We start from the raw sequence: 18,708 nt of genomic DNA on the forward strand, positions 1-18,708 counted from the left end.
AATCAGGGATTACTCCTAGCTCGCAGCTCGGAAAATACTTCTGGTAGAGTTCAGGTGACCATATGTGGGATGACAAAAATTAAACCAATGTTGGCAGCATGCAAGACAAGTGCCTTTCCTGCTGTACAGTCTCTCCAGCCACTTTACTTATTTATTTTTAAATGTAGACATATTCTAACTGTACTTAACCTTTTCTCCTTCATAAAAAATTCAAATCTCTGAGTAAATCCTGTTGCAAACCACCAAGTGAAAGTTTTTACAGTTATTGCATACATATGACTTACTATGAATTTATATTAATTGGACTGGAGTGATAGCACAGTGGGTATGGCGTTTGCCTTGCACACAGCCAACCCAGTTCAATTTTTCCATCCCTCTTGGAGAGCCTGGCAAGCTACTGAGAGTATCTCGCCCACACAGCAGAGCCTGGCAAGCTACCCATGGCAAATATGCCAAAAACAGTAACAACAAGTCTCACGATGGAGACATTACTGATGCCTGCTCGAGCAAATCAATGAACAACGGGATGACAGTGAGACAGAGAGTGCTTAAATTAACTGGAAATAATGTGAAGCAATAGCACAGTATAGTACAGGTGATGCTAGTGCAGGAGATAAACAGCTTGCCTTTCAAAGGATTGACTCAGTTTGATCTCCAGCACCATATACTATTCCCCGAGTACTGGAGGAGTGATCTTTGATCACGGAGCCTCGTCATTGCCGGTTGTGAATCAAAACAAAACACATCCAATGCCATTATAATAGTAATGGAAAACAGTTGGGATTGTATAAGGATGTGTAGATCTGTAACCTGGACACTGTTTTTCATACCTAAAAAGAATTTACCAAATAATCACAATTTAAAGAGTGTATATATATATATATATATATATATATATATATATGTTCTTCACATTTTCATGAAATAGAAGTTCAGACATGGCTTAGGAAGTAGGGTTACTAATGCTCCAATTTTTATTTTTCATATCACTCTGTCTAAAATTTTCTGTACCTTCCCACTCTGGCTGTTTCAGACTAATGTTATGGTAGAAAAGGGACATTATAATTCACAGTTTTAAAAGTGAAGAGAGAGGTTTATTGGTTGAAACTGTGATAAAACTGTACAGAGAGGTTTATCACAGTTTAATTTCCCATTAAGAGGTACAAAGAAATAGAAATTCATTCACACTTTGTGACTCTGTTTTTAATCTCACTGTCTCACTGTCATCCCGTTGCTCATTGATTAGCTTGAGCGGGCACCAGTAATGTCTCCATTGTGAGACTTGTTACTGTTTTTGTTATATCCAATATGCCACGAGTAGCTTGCCAGGCTCTGCTGTGCGAAGATACTCTCAGTAGCATGTGAACATATATCACAATAATAATTCCTATAATCATTTCTTTAATAAGTACCTTACAAATTCGATAACAGTGCATTAGCAAACACTATTCTCCACATAGGCAATGATTGCATAACCATATAGAATTAATAGAAGGCATTTGGACTAGATATTCCAAATACTCAGAGAAACAAAGCATTTTAAACAATTTATTTAATTGTGTGTCAGGGGGGAAGGATTTAAAATGCTTTTAATAATGGATCCTCACACTATTGCTAGGAATATTATTTCTACCTCTTTAATTACATAGAATGTTTTCTGGTGCGTAATATCTGAAATACCAAGATAAACTTACATTCTTGAAGAATTCTGAATAAGATCTTTTTCCCTACTATTCAATTCAAGCTTAATTTACCAATGTCATGATACAACCCTCTGGAAATAAAACAACTGAATTTTGAGTTTTCCTAAATAAAATGTATTTAGCTTATCAGAGTTTATCCTTTTTATTCTTCTGGGTCAGCATGTCCCTTATGAGTTAGGCAAGTGGGAAAAATCAGTCCAAATATAACAATGTCTTTAAAATAATATCCACATTACAGCTTAATATCAAATATGATCAGGTCAAGTATTAGTCTCCATAAGTGAGATGTAAAGGCATGAAAATAGCTAAAAGGATAAGAGATATTCAGCATTTATCTTGGCCAAGAATTCATTAAAATCTAGACAAATAAGAAACAAAGTCTAAGAAATAAAATATGTAGTATTGTTAGCTGGATCTATATTTTGATATAGTTAACTCTGCTCCTCTGAATAGATGTTCTCTGAAATGTTGAGTTTTATCTTAGTCTGGGTTAGAAAATAATATAACTTTAAATCAAAAATATTAATCCTTGTTCAGTGCTTTTAGTCCCTTAGCAGTCACATAGTTGGAAAGAATAATGAAGATGATCTAGAACATGGGTTACAAAAAGATATAGAGCAGATTGCAAATGCTTCTGGTGTTTAATATCTGAGTGACCCTGGTCTCCACTAAGAGTACCAAATGACAAATATTACCAATTGTATTAATTCTTCTATAAAAATTATGTTTGGAGGGCTGGAGGGATAGCACAGCGGGTAGGGCATTTGCCTTGTACGCGGCAGACCCAGATTCAATTCTCAGCATCCCATATGGTCCCCTGAACACCCCCAGGGGTAATTCCTGAGTGCAGAGCCAGGAGTAACCCCTGTGCATTGCCAAGTGTGACCCAAAAAGAAAAAAAATTATGTTTGGAAATATATGACATTTTAAAAAATGTATTTATTGAATCACCATGAGAGCAGTTACAAAGCTTTCAGATTTAAGTCTCGGTCATACAATGATAAAATACCAGTTTAGTCTCTTCACCAGTTCACATTTTCCACCACCCCAAAACGCAGAATACCACCACATCCCACACCCTCCCTCTACCTCTGTGGCAGATGATTTCCACATTGTTCTCTCTCTACTTTGATTGCATTCAATATTTCAACACGTGACCCACCAATATTATTTGGGATTTTACTCCAACACTCAGATCTGCCAAAAAGGCAACATTAGACAATTTGTTTTCTATTGCTGATTATGAATAGCCTATGATGTTTTGGAATTCTGAAGTTTTAATGCTTAAATCTGGAGGGATTTCTGTCAAAAGTCGCTGGGTTCTGAGATTTGTTTCTGAGTCTCTGGGATCATGGCCGTTAAGCAGCTTGCTAGGTCACCAGAGGGCTCATTTGTGGGCGGCGACATGGGATCTCGTTGGGGCAGGGGAGGAAAGGGCCAGCTCCACCCCCATCCTATGAGGCCCCGCCTGTCTCATCACTGTGGTCCCCTACCTGGCAATTCATAGGTCTCTGGAAGATGGCGGTAACAGCCACCAGAGGGAACAGGCCAAGGCACGCACCTGGGGTGGCCTGTCGCCAGAATCTAATGCGAAATCCGGACACATTTCTGCCAAAAGGCACTGGGTTCTGAGTCTCTGGGATCATGGCTGTTAAGCAGCTTGCTCAGTCGCCAGAGCTGTAAGATATTTTTTAAGGGGACTGCATATATAGCCTTTCCTCTTTCCAACATAAAAAATATGTTTTGCAAGTTCGTTTCAATTAACATATTAAAAACAATAGACTAGTAGTATCAGTGGAGATTATGAAAAGAAATTTTTATAAAATCCCATAATCTTAAATAAATCCATAACTGTAAATGAATTTATTTGGGAGAGATAGGGGTTGGACCACATCTGGCTGTGCTCAGGGCTTGCTCCTTGCTCTGTTTTCTGCAATCACTCCTGGGGTTACCAGGGGACCATAAGGGGTGCCAGGAATCAATCCAGGTGGACCATGTGCCAAGTACTTTCTCCTCTGTGCTATGTCTTGGACTCTAATAACTATGGACTGAAACTATGTTAGTGAATGTAGTTCTTTGAAACATTACAATGCTATGGTATAATTTTGAATATTAGTGTGAAATCAACTTATTTAGCCATGAAACAATTCAAGAAACATATTATTTCATAAAATTTCAGTGTGTCCACTAGTTCTTTGAAGTAGAGGCTAAGCTATCCATCACTGCCAGGGTTTTACTGGGAAGGTAACCTCAGGCAACTCTGGAACAAAATTTACTGCTATTTGTCTCTATTAAGGATAATTGCATTGTCTTAGTGCGTCTACCAGGTTCAATAGTTGGTTACGATCTAAAGAGTGGTTATAATTTGAAAACTGAGGTGGTGCTAAAGGTACTAATAATGAGTTTGTCAGTGAACTATATTTCTGACCTGCAGTGTATTTTCCATATTAAAGTATGTATGTAGCTCATTCCTATAGCTGCTACACTAGGAATTCAGGAATTCAGATTAGTGTTCTGATGATGTATATTCATGACTCAATCAAATAAATTTTTTGAACTAAACTTAATTCTCTGAATGATTATGTATATGTTTTCTTCTTTTCTTATTAAAACAGTACCATTTGTCAGCTAATATTTCAGAGATTTGAAAAGATACGGAGTTACCTTTATTTTTATATTCTGAACTGTAAGTGAAGTTTTATTTTTAAAAATTTTTATTTAAAAAGACTGTGAGCCCAGCGGGTTTGCACACAGCCAACCCAGGTTCAATTCCCAGCATCCCATATGGTCATCCAGCACTGCCAGGAGTAATTCCTGAGTTCATGAGCCAGGAGCAACCCCTGTGCATCGCCGGGTGTGACCCAAAGAGAAAAAATATACTGTGAGTGGATTTTAAACTGTCTTGTCTAATTATTATCGCCTTTACTAATATAAATCTAAACATAGGTTTATATTAATATATAAACTTAGGCACTTGAGTGAAAATCAGGCAGAAACTAGAATTTTTAAAGAACAGAAAAACACATATTCTATCAAAATACCATCTTGGAAGAAATCTTTCTAAAAATCTATCCCAAATCCTACAGACTTTTAAAATTCTGCAATTATTACAAATAACACATTTGCTGCGCTTTAGGTTTAACTCGAGACAGATCTATATCATACTGGTATCTTGACTGATAAAGATGGATGAGACTTTTATTCAGTGTTGCCCTAAGTCTTCAAAGTTTTGTCCCAGTGACCTGTGAGACATTCCTGGCTTCACCCTGAAGTCAATAGAAATGCCAACTGCAAAATACAAGAGAACTAGGGCACATTTTGTAACAATTTTGTAAGAATTTTGCTTTGAATTTTAGATATCCCACATATACCCTGGGAAAATAAATGACACAGTGTTATGTTTATCATGCTCAGAACTCCATGTTTATTGTGAATAGACACTGCCTGAATGTTTACTGTTATCTATAATGAAAGTAGAATGAAAAATGAATCCTTATTATTTTAGAAAATGCTGATCCCAAGCATCACCCGGCTTGGCCCTGGAAACACCTGAGAACCACTAAGATGTCCCCGATAATCCCTGGACTGCAGGTACCGAGTAGCGCAAGCCATGCCATTGAACCACCGGCTGTATTGGCAGAGTATCGCCACCTATGGCTTCTGAGGCCCCGAGAACTCCTTGGGAGATATCCTACAAAAAGACAAAGATAAATAAATTGTTGGGTCAGAAGAGATGAAATAATTTTATAATCTCCAAATGAAGCATTATAGATTTTAATAAAACTTTATAAAAACACATGGTCAGAATAAGTTCAGAAGTAATATGTTTTCAACACCTGTTGGATTGCAAATTTATTAAAGCTTAGATATACAGAAAATGTATAAAGATCCTTTATGCTCCTAAAATCTAAGACTGAAACCCACAGTTTTTAATTCTTTTCTGTGATGTGACAATGTCTAGAGATCACTTTTCAATCTACCCCAACAAGATCTTGTTACTTGTACAATGTAGAGATCAGATGTTTCAGAGGTAGTTTGTTGGAGATACTCATTTTTTGCTTTGATTTCTGTGTGTGTATGTGTGTGTGTGTGTGTGTGTGTGTTCTTCTGTAGTACTTAAGCATGTATCCTCATTTGTTTTACCAGAGAGAACAGATATTCACAGACAATTGGCTCCATTTAGTTTAACTCACTAAGACATTCAACAATTTGAGTCATATTTTTATCCTGAAATTTCAGGGGAAACAGCCTCAGTTTGCATTAATAAAATTAGGAAAATAACAATACTTAGGAGCAATAGTGACTTGGGACAAATGTAGCCCATATTGCACAGGAAGATACGGTATCATTTGTTGTAGGTTCACCAAGATTGGTAAATAAAATTTAGGCCTCATCATATGCTTCCACTAAAGGGAAAAAATTAATACATTTCACAAACAAAAATTTCTGGCTTTAAGTCTTGACAAGACAGCACCATTTCCTTATCACTTGATTCATCAGCTTTCTTAAATTAAACTCAAATCATAAAAAAGACGCACTCGGCAACGTTCCTGTCTCTCACCTATCATTCTTCCTTTAAGTCTCTGAGAAGCATGGGAAGCCAAAATATCTCCTTGTATTTATTGTTTTTTCCTTTTCTTGAAAAACGAAAGCCTAGTTTTTCTACCTATATTTCTGTCTATTTTATAGAAGTCTAACAACAATTCTAAAAACATGCTATTATCTAAGACTCTAAGTGTCCAGAACAGAAAGCTACTGCTATCACAGAATTATTGAGAATATTGATTTTGGCAGACTTCTGCTATCCCCTTATTTTTAAGAATAAATACAAGAACCATTAGTTAAATTGTCTTTTCTGACATAGACCTTACTTGTTTTATATGGATTTCCAAAATTGCCACTTCTTTTTTTGCATTATGAAGAGTTACTTTTCTTCTGGAGTAAAGGCTTGTATAATTGTGACTTAACAGGGGTTTTTTAGCTTAAGAATTTCATTATAATTTTAATCATCCATTTCAGTTTTGAACATGTTTTAATTTCTATGTGACAAATAGAGTATTTGGTATTTATATCCAAAGCTCAACTAAGCCAAGGAAGAAAACATAATCTTTGTTTTACATTTAAATATGTTTAAAATCCAAATGTTCATCTGAGTTCAGAATAGTCATGCAACTCTCTATGTATGGGCACATTTTAATCCCAGGTCTCTTTTATTTCAAAACTCTTTAATGTATTGTGTTTTGCTTTACTTTTTTCCTCCAAGTTATGGTTGTTCCTTAGTGAGAAAAGGTCCTCCAACTTTTAACTTCTTGGAGCAGCCTATCTGGATGATAAAAGGAAAAAAATGGTAATTTTGTTTATCTAACTTCTAAGATTTCCCTTTGTTTCAAATAATGCACATACTTATATACTGTCATGAAGAGTTCTTTGATTTTTGAAAAAGTCTTAAAAAATCCTTGAAAGTGGAAATTCTGCCTATATTTGAGTTTGCTTGAATAATTGTATATAAAAATAGATTTTGAAAAGTCCATAGAGTCACTATGGAAATAAATAAAAAATAAGAAAAAAAATTTAATGTATCTATACCAGCAAGAAATTATAGTATAAAACAAAACAAAACAAAAATATGATGATGATGATGATGATGATGATGATGACAGATAAATAATATGAGGAAATTTGAGAATGTTGCTAATCTCATTTATTTCCTCACATTCTTTGGAGCAATGACAAAAGCACCTATTCATACTGATTTTGAAATTATGTTTCTTGCTCTGAAAGGCTGCTTCAGTTTATAGGGAAATTAACTAAGGTCTCAATCACTTTGTCCCACAGGAAATCTGAAAATCTAGGAGTGTATGGAATTATATTATATGGGTGGCATACATGCACATTACAAGTGTCTCACATGAGTAGTGCTGCTATTCTGTTTTGACTTCTGCTTTAGCACTGTAGCACTGTCATCCCATTGTTCATCAATTTGCTCGAGCTGGCACCAGTAACGTTTCCATTGTGAGACTTGTTACTGTTTTTTGCATATTGAATATGCCACAGGTAGCTTGCCAGGCTCTGCTGTGCAGGTGGGATACTCTTGGTAGCTTGTCAGGCTCTTTGAGAGGGATGGAGGAATCGAACCCGGGTCGGCTGCAAGTCTACCAAAATACAAAAACTAGGATTATAGGTCTGCTCCATTTTTTGACTATACCATTTCTCCCCCAACGGCCGGCTATTGAGTAAATCACCACATCTGTCATTTTTAAAACCTGGGCTTCATTTTTTTGTTTTAATTTTTGTATTCAAGTTTGCATATCAACTTGTGCTCAAGGCTATAAAACAATATTGTATATTCATACATTTCAATGAAAAGGGATTAAGTCATCCTCAGAGCCTTCACAAAAGTGTTTTGAAGCAAAGTAGAATGTAAATAAATATGTTAATTAAAAAACGGAGAATTTCTACTTTGATCAATTTGTTCCATTTTAAATGGTGTTAGAAAATGCTCTACATAAAGAGTTTTAAAATTTGTGAACATCAGACTTTGAAAGAAACTTCAAAATGCTTTGTATTTACTGATTTGTGACTATTTTTGTTATATTGTTCACTTTGAGTAGGATCACAGAGTACATTAAATTTGGCAGGAAAGAAAAAAAATCTGAAAGAATCAAACATGTATCACTGCTACCAGGCAATTTCTTTTGTAAGTCCTATAGGAAATCTAGTTTCAGTGACTCAGTTACGGGAGTCCTCTAACTAGTAAGCAAACAGAGGCAGTGAAGGAAAAAAAGAGCAAAAGATAAACTGCTAAAATTCTAATTGCAATCTAACTTCGAAAAAACTTGGTTTTTAATTTATTATTATGCAATTCTTGAGAGCTGATTGAATTTCTTGTGTTATTCATTTATTATGCAAAGTAAAGGAGTTGAGAGGAATTACTCTCAGTTATCCTGATTTAGCCTCTCATTTGATAATCGCGGTAGGTATTTGAACCGAACTCAGCTGTGCTCAGGGATTAATCCTGGTTCTCTTTTCAAGGATCACTTCTGGAGGTGTTCCGGAGACCATCCAGAGACCATCCGAGAGCTGGGGATTGAGTAGGTGTTGACTGATGCAAGACAAGTGTCTTCACTTCTGTATAAGTGCTTTTACCCCTTTCTAAGACCTGAACTACTTATCTAAGTCTTCAGTGGAAATGGTAAGTAACTTTTATAATAATTCAACATTTTAGTTTTCTGGGGCTAAAGTAAAAAATTATCACAGATTCCAGATAATAAAAATATGTTCTTTTACAATTTAAAATTTTTAAGGTATAACTGCGATTAGCTATCTCTAGGGAGTCTGTCGTGTGCCTCTTTGAGCTTCTGGTGATAACCAACAATCTTTGGTACTCACTGGTTTTTAGATGTATCACTCCAATAACATCCTATGATCCTTGTGATCGCTTGTGATCCAGTGATCTATAACATCCTTGATCTCACATCCTTGATCACTGGATCAAGTGATTAGAGAATGTTATTGGCACCACTTATTTCTTATAAAGGTTCCAGTGATTGATTATTGACAAACTAATGCAATGTTAGCTCTTTCACCTGATTACATCTTCAAAATTCTGAGAGTTCAAGTAAACATAAATATTTAGAGACTATTCTATCTAACAAGCTATTTTAACTTTTTCTAGATTGGAGAATATAATCAACACCTCCCATTAGCAACCAAAGAAAAGTGTTTCACTTATCGTCCTGGCTTTTTTCTAAAATGATTTCACTTTAAATATACATTCCCACACACACAAAAAAAAGGAATTACAACTACGTTGTGAACTCTATGTGCATTCACTCTTTTTTTTTTTTTTTGCTTTTTGGGTCACACCCGGCAGTACTCAGGGGTTACTCAGGGGTTACTTCTAGCTCTGCAAGGCTCTGCACTCAGGAATTACTCCTGACAGTGCTCGGGGGAACCATATGGGATGTTGGGGATCAAACCCAGGTCGGCTGAGTGCAAGGCAAATGCCCTACCCGCTGTACTATAGCTCCAGTCCCAGTGTGCATTCACTCTTAAACCTTCAAATTTCAGATGTACTAATTGTCATTTAGCTCTGAAATTTCAATCATGTCATGCCTGTGAATAGTGAAATATTTATTTTATCCCTAACACTGCTATTTCTTGTGGCAATTGAGAACATCAAAAAATGAGTGATAAAAATTGTAGGAATAATTTCTTTTTTTATATAGTGACCAATTAGACTTAATATATTTTATTAAATTGCAATTATAAATACTATAAAAGAGGGTCTAAAAACCAACAAAACTTAGAGGAAATAGGTTTTGCACATGAAATTTTAGGCATTTGAGAAGATGAATATTACTTTTTGAAGTCACAGATTAGACAGTTTAAAATGATAAGCATTTTATGTAATTATATCACATAAAATATTAAATTATCTATGGTCATCAATATAAATAGCTATAAAGTGAATTCATATATATATAAATTCATAACATATAAAGTGAATGTTATGAATTCATAACATTCATAAATTTATGAATGTTATGAATTCTTTTTGAAAAATAACACTATTAAAACTTTTTTAAAGTTTATTGCTGCTTAAAAATCAGCTACAGGGGCTGGAGCGATAGCACAGCGGGTAGGGGGTTTGCCTTGCACATGGCCAACCTAGGTTCAATTCCCAGCATCCTATATGGTCCCCTATGCACCACCAGGAGTGATTCCTGTGTGCAGAATCAGGAGTAAACCCTGAGCATCGCCAGGTGTGACCCCCCCCCAAAAAAAAATAAGCCACAATAAAAATAAAATAAAGCATTTGCAAGGGCTACTTTCTTGGAAACAAATTTGTTTGAATTCTGACTATATCTTACAAAATACTAATTTATTTTTCTCTATAAAGTAGTGATCCAAGAATCAAATATCTATAGAAATACTTCTCTCATAAATATTTAATGATAAATATGTCAATAATGATTATGGGATAAAATAAAACGTAACATCATTTTTTTATGTTCAATTTCACATCCCTTTCACACATGAATGGTAAGTGAGGGGGAGGGAAGAGGCAGAAAAACTCCTTTACTTGGAAATAAAAGAACCTTTAATCTCATGTAAATGTAACAATTTTTTTCAATATATGTCAATTTTTTTGGCGCAAATAATCATTTAAAATGCAATTTTGTAGCAGGAATAATTTTCCCCCTCTAATATTGATTTTTCCTCTCTCCTTTACTTTCAGAAAGTTTCCTGGATGTGAGCAAGTGCACAGATGTCCTCCTGACATCTGGAATGGCCCTGCTCATCCTTGTGCTAGATGGACTAGGGTCGCTAAATTAGGATTCCCCAAGAAAATTCTACTCCTCTTTTCTCTCCTTCTCTCACATTTTCATATATGTAATCTTGGGCCAAGGATTTGTAAACATTTAGTTCCTTTTATGCTAGTTTATATACTACCAAACAGTGAGAACAACTTGTATTTGTTCTTGTCCTTCTGACTCTCTTCACTTAGTGTGAGACTCTCCAGTTTCATCTAAGTTTTAGTGAGTCACATAAATTAGTTGTTTATTATACCTGCATACTATCTCATTGTGTACATTCACTGTAATCTTTTTATCCATACATCAGCACTTCAAAAAAAATTTTTATAGCCTAGCTATTGTACTAAGCACTGCAATAAACATAGGTGTGCTTATGCATTTAAAAAAAATTGTGTTTTTGGTAGACACCAAGAAGTGAAATTGTTTTGTCATATGCAAGCTCTGTTATTAATTTTTTTGAGGAATCTTCATATCATTTTCCACAGGAGTTAAACTAGACAACATCCCAAACAGTGATGAATGAGAGTTCCCTTTTTAAACTCAACCCCCAAATATAGATTCTTCCTTTCATATACGTCATTCTCATTGGTGTGGGATTCACGAAGAGGAAGTCTGAAGCTAATAGGGCCTTGAGTCAAGGGACTTGGACTTCTCAGTGGTGTAGAGGAGAGGCATCTGTATACATAAAAAAAAAAAGAGAGCCAACACTATTGCAAGTTTGGAATCCAAACTACAATAATTAAAATTTTAAATGTACTTGTTAAAAATGATTGATTGGTCAATGGGAAGGAGCCTGGGGATATTGGTGGAAGGATGCAGACAAAGGTGGTAGTATTGTACACATTGAATGAAATTCTTTTGTGAGAATTTTGTGAATCACAATGCCTGAATTTAAAAAAAAATAATAAAATAGCCAGTATCTCTAGAAAATAAAGAAATGATCCATCCCCAATGTGGTCCTTGTGAACATTCACTGTTGCATTCACTAATTTTTCCTGAGGGTTTTACTTTGAACTTCTCAATATAGATTTCTCATATATTAGGTCCTTTGTCTACTCCCTCCAGCACTGATTATTCTCATCACATAGCAGTCACTGTCACTGCATTGTATCCTGGCTGTCATTTTCATGGTGGCACATCACTCAAGTCACAACTACCTTACAACAGGAAAGTTGGTTTAATCCCATTTGTTGGATTCCTCTGCTAAAAGCAAAAAGGAAACTCTCTGTTCTTACAAGCCAGGGTGGGTCATGACTGGAAGCAGGATAGGCAAGAGATGGCAAAGTACTACATAGTTTCTTTTTGAAATTTGGTGCTGTGCCTTTGTTTCTCCATGATGCCTGTGGGAAAATGAATGTGACTTTGTTTGTGGTCTGTGCCCCTTAGTACAAAACTGGTAAACTCAATCAGGATGGCACTATTTTCTGCACTTAATTTATCCCAATTTCTTTGGCTTTTCCTATGATGCTCTTGAAGTTCAAGTCTAGAACAGTGAGAAAATGGCAAATACTCGCTGACATTTGATTCTTGCTGTCTTTGCTATACAGCTTTTTTACTTTTTCTCAAGGCTTCAAAATGCTCTTTATTTCTAATTTTAGCTAGTATGAACTTCCTCTTATTTCATTTTAAGTCATATCTTCAGCAAGACTCAAGTCCTTAGAGAATTTGAAAAAAATAAAATAAATGAGAGTAGCTCTGAAATTCCCAAATCCCTTGTCTCACCAGACAAAGCCTAGAAATATTTGAGGTCATTATTGTGCTTCACACATACACAAACACACACACACACATATGTACACACTCATGCTCACACACACACGCATGATGTTTCTTATAAGTTAGCTGCTAACCATCATTTTCCCTTCTGCTTTCCTATAATGACTATTCAAACTATTTCAGACATTTGATGCATTAATTGAAACAGATTAAAAATTCCAATGTATAAAGTATAAGCAAAACATGTATTTATAAAAATTTTCATTCACATAATCAATAGATTAATTTTTTATCTTTGACTATATTTTTGTTCTTCCATTTAATCAGTGAAAATTCAAATAGTCCTCAAAAGGCCCAGGGGAAAGTCCCGGTAATTCTTACCTAACTAGATTCCGAAGGTTCAGTGTGATTTAGACTCAACTGGAATGATAGCACTGCAGGTAGGGTGTTTGCCTTGCACGCAGCTGACCCGGGTTCAATTCTTCCGTTCCTCTTGGAGAGCCCAGCAAGCTACTGAGAGTATCCTGCCCTCATGACAGAGCCTGGCAAGGTACTCGTGGAGTACTCGATATGCCAAAAACAGTAACAAGTCTCACAATGAAGATGTTACTAGTGCCTGCTCAAGCAAATCGATGAACAACGGGACGACAGTGCTACTATCGTGCTACTATTTACCGAAGTACTCAGGACTTCCACAGCCACAGTAAATGATCATGGACCTCCAAGGCTGTGCCTAGTGATGCTTAGAAGGCCATGTGGTACCAGAGATTAAGTCAAGGTCAACTACATGTTAAATATGTATGTGTTTGAACTCTTATGCTATCTCTCTGACCTCCTAAGCAAGGCCTTTGTTAAGATTTAGAGAAACATGAGAAGTAAGTTAATGAACGTGAGTTAATTTTGAAAAAATTGAGCATTATTTTTCAGAATTCTATTGAAATAGAGACATTGTAGGTTGTTTAGTTTATTAAGAAAGTCAATTATTAATTGGCGACAAGAAGACACTTTCCCCTCAAAATATCAAGACTTTATATTAGTGAAAAATATTTTAGTACCTTAAGAAAACTTTGAAGTAAACCGTCTTTCTACATTTAGCTGAGTTAAAACAAAAAAACTCATATTTACAGAATGAGTGCCCTGAATTGGACAAAACCCCTTAAAACAGGTTTAATAAGTTTGCTACTGCGAATGTCTATACTTACATTTCTGTTGTCATTGTCATTTAGAGTGCCAAAGTAAGCCTCTATCAATTAAGAAAACCTCGGCTTACAAATTTATAGCCTATCAACCCTGTGATTTTGTATATTTAGAACAAAAAGAAAAAGTTCTGATTGTGGGGCCAAGTGCTCTTCAAGGACAAAAAGAAGGGAGGAAAGAAAAAGGTCAACTAAAACTCGGTACCATCCAGAACAAGAAAACACTCATATTGCAATATGCCCTTTGCTTAATACCAGGCAAATGAACAAACAGGCAATAAGTAAATATCAGACTATGTTTCATGATGTTTCACCTTGGCTCCTTGACTGAGATAGTAGCAATTTTATTTACTGAGAATGTAGCAATACATAAATATAACAAAGGCAAAATTAATTGCATCATTAGTTCAATGTTAGGATTCAGACTCCCTAAGTTGTGTTAGTGCAACACACTGAAGCATTTCTATTTTAACTTTGATCTAATTTTGCCTAAAATATAGGGGATTAATTACATAAAAATCACTTTAAGTTCAAATATAAACACAATTTTTAAAAGATTAACAGTTCCAGTTACCATTTCACAAATAAAGAGCTTATTCCAGTTACACTAGGCATATGTTAATGCTATTTCATTGGGAAAAATAATCACTAAATCCTGTCTGAATATTAAACCTATATTGCATAATAAATAGTCTATTTTGAATGGTTAAATTTTGCTGAATACCACTATTAATAAATACTGAAACCCCTCTGATCTTATACTACTATTTATGAATTAACTACTCACTTTCCTATACACAATTTGTTGAATTAACAAAAAATAATCGATGGAAATTAATTTTTCCAAATAGGTTTCATGTGCGTCACCTTATACAAATTGCCCTCAGAATTAAGTGAGCTTGTGTGAGCAGTAATTTTATTCATTTGTATGGATATACTACCTCCATAATTAAATATTTATATATATTGTCCCAAAATAGATGTTATTTGGGGACATTGTTATTTATTCAGCCGATGATTAAGCTGACTGAAATGAGCATGACTCAACATTATCCTTTAAAAAAAAGTGATTGAATATCCATGAGACTGACCATTACAAAGCTGTTCATTATTGAGTTTCAGCCATACAATGATCCAACACCCATCCCTCAACCAGTGTACATTCCCACAATCAGTGTTTCCCTCACATCATTTCCCATCCTTAACTTGCCTCTATGGCAGGCACTCTCTCTCTCTCTCCCTCTCTCTCTATCTCTCTCTCCATCTCTCTCTCTCTCTCCCTCTCTTTCTTCCTCTCTCTCCGCCTCTCTCTCCATCTCTTTCTCTCTTTTTCTCTCTTCATTTCTGTATTGTTATTTGCAATACAGGTACTAAGTGGTCATCGTGTTCAAGATATTCAGCATTTTTATTGGAAAGGTCCGGGTGTAGTAGCCTTTTGAACTGGATGGCAGTTTTGGGGTGTGGACATGACTGCCCAGGCTTTGTGGCAGTACAGAGGTGGGGGTAGGTAGCTCATCCAACCTGGAAAAAGCCTGGAGATTTCAGTCACAAAATCTGCATACCCGAATTTTCAGCAGATTATATTTCAGTGAAGCCATCTTGAGGTGGTGAAGTGTGGCTTTATGCTCTTTGAACAAATTCAAAGATTAATAATGCGAACGACCACTTGAATATGGGGTTAGGGGGATTTTAACATTCTTGATTCCTATCTAAATATCTTTGCTGTTTTCCCTCAAGCTATCATCCAGCTTTCTGGTACATGATTCAAGTTTTCATGAACATCTGTGGAACAAATATTACCAAAAGTATGTCATTGACCATTTTAGAGGAATAAATAACACAAAGTTTTTTATTTTCAACTCTTTTGTAACATATTTTGTTCTTTTTGTCTGTTTAACTGCTTGTTAATTTTGAGAGTCACATTTTGTCAGGTTCAGAGAATACTCTACTTGGGAATAACTTCTTCAGTGCTGGGAGAACATCTGATACTGGGAATCAAAATCAGGATTTCTAGAAGCAAAATATGAGCTCAAGTCCTTTGAGCTTTGAGTCACTGGACCTTTGGTTGGATAGTTCTCTTAGTCTTTCAATACATTTCTCAAGCTCTTCAAATACATTAAAAATTAGAGTAAATTTAGAAGAAGATATAAAATATAAAACCAGATTTTAAAGAATTCTTTGAAGACCAGTCCTTGAAGATATGCTTTAAATAGATGGCAAATTTTTATTTATAAAAATGTTTTTTTTTGTTAGGGGGCCACACCCAGCTTTATTCAGGGATCAAGCCGGAATCTATGCTCAGTGATCACTTCTGGTTGTGCTTAGGGTACTATAGGGGTTCAAACCAAGATTGGTCATGGTCAAAGCAAGCATACAATTGGCTGTACTGTCTCTTTGGCACCCAGTGAGAGATATAAAGTGGAAGTTAAGAAAAACATATAAGATGATATTTTACAAGGTTCTGTGACAAATAGTAAAATGGAGTCCTAGTCGTAACTGGAACTTTAATCATTTTGTAAAACAGATACATAGGTTACAGGGTGACCTAATCACTTTATTCTGAAAAGAGTCTTTTACTTAGTGGACACAGTGATAATAACATTCAGCATGTTCCCTGCTGTGCCCTGTTGATGCCCTGTTGATACCTACAGGATTTCTTATACAAAGTGGAAGTTAGTGACCCCATAGCAAATAGTAGAATTGATAATTATTTTGTTCAGGATGAAAAATAAACTTTAAAGAGTTCAACACACGCTAAAATGACTGGGCACTAAAATCTCCTCTTCCTGGTGAGAACTTAAGAAATGGTATTTACAAGGTTGGAGAGATAGTAGAGTGGGTAGGGTGTTTACCTTGCACGCGGCCGATCTGGGTTCGATTCCCAGCATCCCATATGGTCCCCTGAGCACTACTAGGGGTAATTCCTGAGTGCAGAGCCAGGAGTGAGTCCTGTGCATCACCAGGTGTGACCCAAAAAGTGAAGAAAAAAAAAAAGAAATGGTATTTACGTAGCAGGCTAGTTGTGCATGTAACACTATCTACTGACATCCCTTCCCCCTATTCTTTATTTGGTCCCATTAGTGAAAACACAGTCCAGAACAGATATGAAATTTATAGTGAATATGTCCCTGACATGGGAATCACAATAATATTTTTAATGTGGAGGTGATTATAGGGCTGGAGCGATAACACAGTGGGTAGGATATTTGCCTTGCATGCTGGCGATCTGGGGATCTGGGTTCAATTCCTCCATTTCTCTCAGAGAGCCCAGGATGCTACCGAGAGTATCCCGCCCACAGGGCAGAGGCTGGCAAGCTACCCATAGCATATCCGATATGCCAAAAACAGTAACAAGTCTCACAATGGAGACTTAACTGGTGCCGGCTTGAGCAAATCAATGAACAATGGGACGACAGTGCTACAGTGCTTATAGTCTTAATTCTACTTTAAATAGAGTAAGCTCATAATTCTTAACAAATTAATGTTGATGATGACAATTATAACAAATGACAAAAATAAAAAATTCTCGCTATGAATATTTTTATTAATATTGTATGCTCCATTCCTATATATGTATAGGAGAATTTTCAACTGCTATGAAAACTACATTACACCAATAAACCATCACATTGCCATAGTGTGGATTTTTTCTCATAAGACATGTAAAATGTTATTTCAGTGACTGAACATAAAATATATGTCAAAGTTGAATTTGCCAACATAAGATTGTTTAGATTTATAATAGAAGCAAGTAAATGAAACATTAAATTACTCATATTGGCCTTGACTTTGATTATGAAATACTAGGTATTATCTTTAGTATTTTTTTCCTTTTGCTTTGGGAGGCTATACCAGATTGGGCTTACTCAAAGCTTACTTACTTCTGACTCTTTGCTCAGATATCACTCCTGACACTTCTCTGGGAGCATATGTGGTGCTGGGGATTTAAGTGGGGTAAGTAGTGTGCAGGGCTAACACATTAACCATGTACTATCTCTTTAATCTAGGAATTTTTCAACTATGTACTTATAATATAGAAATATACACATATTCATGTGTGAGTATATTAGGTTCATATTCATAACTTCAAAGTCTGAAACAAAAAGAAAAAGATGACCTTGTTTCACTGGAGAATGTTTTCATTTATATTGGAATGTTTTTTATATTAGAAGCAGCATAAAATCAAGCTGAAAATATTAGTCTTAGTAAGTGACTCAGATGCACTGTGATAAAAATATTATATTTATACTAAGCGCATCTTTGTCAATATATTTAACTTGTAAAACTAAATAATTATATTTATCTACTCCTGATTTCTTATTTTTGAAAGTAAATACAGTAATTCCATTTATACTACAGAAGTCACAAAGATACCACAGGATTTAATTTAGTTAGTGAAATCTGTTTTGTTTTGATTTTACCAATAATTTGCCAAGAAGAAATGTCACTGTCTTTCTAATGTGGGATTATGAGATAGTTGAAAACTACTAATATCTTTACTAAGATTACATACAACAAAAGTTGAAATTGATATTTAAGTATTTAAATTGCTAGTTTTAACTCATCAAGTATTTTTAACTTATAAAAATTCTTTCTTTTCCTAGTATTATTATCAATGGTTTACAACATTGACTCAGGTTCCCATTTTATATTTGTAATGCTGCTACACCACCCCCATCAGCAATGTCAGTGTTCTCCTTGGTCCCACCCTGTAGCCTCACTTCACAGATTTGTTGGCAGTATTTCAGAGGCTGGACCCAGTCTATTTCCTTG

Source organism: Sorex araneus, chromosome 5 (genome assembly GCF_027595985.1).
Source record: "Sorex araneus isolate mSorAra2 chromosome 5, mSorAra2.pri, whole genome shotgun sequence".
NCBI lineage: Eukaryota > Metazoa > Chordata > Mammalia > Eulipotyphla > Soricidae > Sorex > Sorex araneus.